Source organism: Nicotiana tabacum, chromosome 7 (genome assembly GCF_000715075.1).
Source record: "Nicotiana tabacum cultivar K326 chromosome 7, ASM71507v2, whole genome shotgun sequence".
NCBI classification, from domain to species: domain Eukaryota; kingdom Viridiplantae; phylum Streptophyta; class Magnoliopsida; order Solanales; family Solanaceae; genus Nicotiana; species Nicotiana tabacum.
The window spans coordinates 49,159,300-49,162,444 of NC_134086.1; the positions used below are offsets into that span (position 1 = coordinate 49,159,300).

Below are 3,145 nucleotides of genomic sequence, written 5' to 3' on the forward strand. Positions count from 1 at the left end.
TTGCGACGCGGTTCGAAACGCATTTTCACGACGTCGCAATTCTTCTAAAATATAATTATAATAAAAGCGGTTCAAAATTAATAACAGGCACATAAGATAGCGTGTATCAAAATCAGATAAAATTAAATACAACAGTTAAGCGACCGTGCTAGAACCACGGAGCTCGGGAATGCCTAACACCTTCTCCCGGGTTAACAGAATTCCTTACTCGGATTTCTGGTTCGCGAAATGTTAACAGAGTCATAAATTTCCTCGGTTCGGGATCCAACCGGTGACTTGGGACACCATTAATCTCCCAAGTGGCGACTCTGAATAATTAATAATTAAATCCCGTTTCGATTGTCCTTTAAATGGAAAAACTCCTTTACGCCCTTTGCGGGTGTAGGCAGTAAAGAGGAGGTGTGACAATCCCTTTTACCAATCACATAATACAGAGACACAAATTCTCAATTGGGTAACAATCAAGCATCATTATATTGTAACCATATAAAATTTGCTCCGTTTTAAACTTATCATATTTTTCAAAATAACTCGTTACATTTCCAATAGTATCAGAATTTGTGACATGAAATACCAGATATGAAATTTTCAGAAACTAATCAAACCATAAATTTTTTAACCATGACGTATAACTTGTATTATCTTTTACACAGAAGAATTGAAAAATACACTGGAGCAATGCTTGAATTCCCTAGAGGAACCAAATTCAAGAAAAAATATTCTCTATCTGAATACATATTGCATTTGTTATGAAACAGAGTAAGCATTAAGAAGTGAGAACATACCTTGATTGAAGTTAGAGAAAATAGCTCCTTATTAGCATAATGTTGCATCCAATTGAATTCTAGATGCTGTTTTGTTCAACAATTTAAGGAACTAAGGGAAAGTAGGACAATGTTAACAATACGAAAATATAAAATACAAAGGAAATGAGTTGACAATCTAATAGTCTCACAAGGATGCAATAATAGATTTGCTGAAAAAGATGCAAGTTAGAGTAAGAAAAAAATAAAGTTCAAGTGTAGTACTAATACAGAATGTTGATACCTTTGCATATCCCTCTATGGAGTACGAAGAGTTCACCATTAACAAATTCAAAGGTAAAAAGATTTTGTAATCATTTTACATGTTCTCATCTCTTATTAAAGTAAATATACAATATCCGTTTGTTACAACAATAACAACAACAACAACAACAACAACAAAGTATACTATTTAGTGGGGTCTGGGAAGGGTAGTGTGTACGCTGACTTTACCCCTACTATTGGGTAGAGAGGCTTCCAAATAGACCTCCGGCATCCTTCCCTCCAAGAACTTCCCACCTTGCTCTTGGGAAGACTCGAACTCACAACCTCTTGGTTGGAAGTGGAGGTTTCTTACCATTAGAGCAACCTCTCTTGTTTCCAAATATCTGTTTGTTAATGACAAAAATTAATATCGATATAAGAATACATGTACTAGTGATGCATATGGAAAGAGCCACCATATATAAAAAGGTTACTCTGAAACTTAAAAAAACATAATAGTATTATGTGTAGGCACCATTCTTAAGATAAAAGAATAATGAATATCATTTAAGAGTTCAAAATGAAAACAAACTGAATATTACTTATAAAAGAAAAAATTAAGCGGACAGCTAACTATTCTTCACCCAACTTTGCCAACCCCACCCCCCTAAAAAAGAATAAAATTGTATATGGCATAGCTGATATTAAGTTGTCAATCTAAAAGAGAAGCAAAAGATGCTTAGGCCAGAGTTTTCGTGTTATATAAAATTATTACTGTCTTAACCATATCCCTAGCCATACAAGATTACTAAAAAGAATATTTATCTGCAACGAGCTTATAGGACAAATGCACAAAAAATTTAAAGATATAAGGTCATTCAATTGAAGTGACATTAAGAGTCTAACCTCAATATTAGCCCCTCACCCCTGCACATAAGATTTAACAAATTGCTAATATGTTCAATAAAAAAGAAAAAGTTTAACAAATAAGTAAAAGAAGGCTTCAACAATGCAAAGTAAATCACATAAACAAGGAATGAAAGGTTTTTCATTATAGTGCTATAACAACAAAATTCTGTTAAGTTGAAATTTGGTAAAACATACAACACCTATAAATTAGATGCATATTTGTCCCTAGATAAATAATTACAATGAAAAGAAAATATAATATATATTCTAATAGACTAATTCCAAATCAAAAAACATCCCAACTTCATAAATTTAATCATGGAAGTGCTTGAAAAGGTTTATGAAGAAACATGCCAAGAGGTATGTAGTTGGGAATGCTCAACCAAGATAAACCTAATAAGTTAGAAAATTAAACAATGAGATAATGCATATGGGAAGTGCAGATAAATTTTCTCGAAATCCTCCACATCAATTGAGCTGCAACCTACAATTATTTCAGTGCCTTTTAAACTGATACATAGATAGAAAATAATACATTCTGGTAATTGTATTTTCTATTTTAACCGAAATTTTTTGGATTTGATAGTAAGTCATGAAGTTATTCTGCCAGTGATAAAGCATTCGAGTTGCGGAAGTATAAGGATCCATTTGTACCCAAAGTTTAGCAAATCTAACAAATTTTCTATAAATTTACATGAAAATCAAATAAAAACCTAACCTTGAAAAAGAGGGGAAGAAGCTTACCATTTCAAGCCCTAATTTTGGGTTGAGAGAGGAATTTTGGGTTGAGGGAAGGCCAAAGGATCATTCAGATCTTATTCTTTGGAAGCTGGAGCGTTTGGGGGAATTGGGGAAGGGTTGGGACAAAAGAGGGGAAGGGTTTGCCCAAAAACAAAAAGAAAGAGGGGGAAGTCCTCCCGCCTTTTGCATAAAATTTGGGAATTTTAATTGGCAAATCATTTTTGGCCACAAAGGCACTTTATGGCTGAAACAAAAATAATATTGTTGCCAATAATATAATTTAATAATGTAACTTAAGGGCATTTTATAGATGACCTGAACAGTATTAATTAAAATATTTAATTCAAGAGTCAAATTATTAGTGAGGTTCATTTAGTACAAACTTTTTTATTTTATTGTTCATTTACTTCTTTTACCTCTAAAAGTTCAATATACTGCTTTTAATGTAAATGCATACAAATTTATGTCTCAATTTGAAATAATAATTC

At 32.5% G+C, this 3,145-nt stretch overlaps 1 long non-coding RNA gene across 1 annotated transcript; it reads right to left on the minus strand.

Annotated features, from left to right (window-relative positions):
* Window positions 1–998: 998 nt before the first annotated feature.
* Window positions 999–2,778, minus strand: LOC107760139 (uncharacterized). The gene is made up of 2 exons (XR_001642345.2): window positions 2,661–2,778; window positions 999–1,411 (listed from the first exon to the last, which is right to left on the minus strand). It is a non-coding gene; the product is annotated as an uncharacterized LOC107760139 (long non-coding RNA).
* Between the last annotated feature and the right edge of the window lie 367 nt (window positions 2,779–3,145).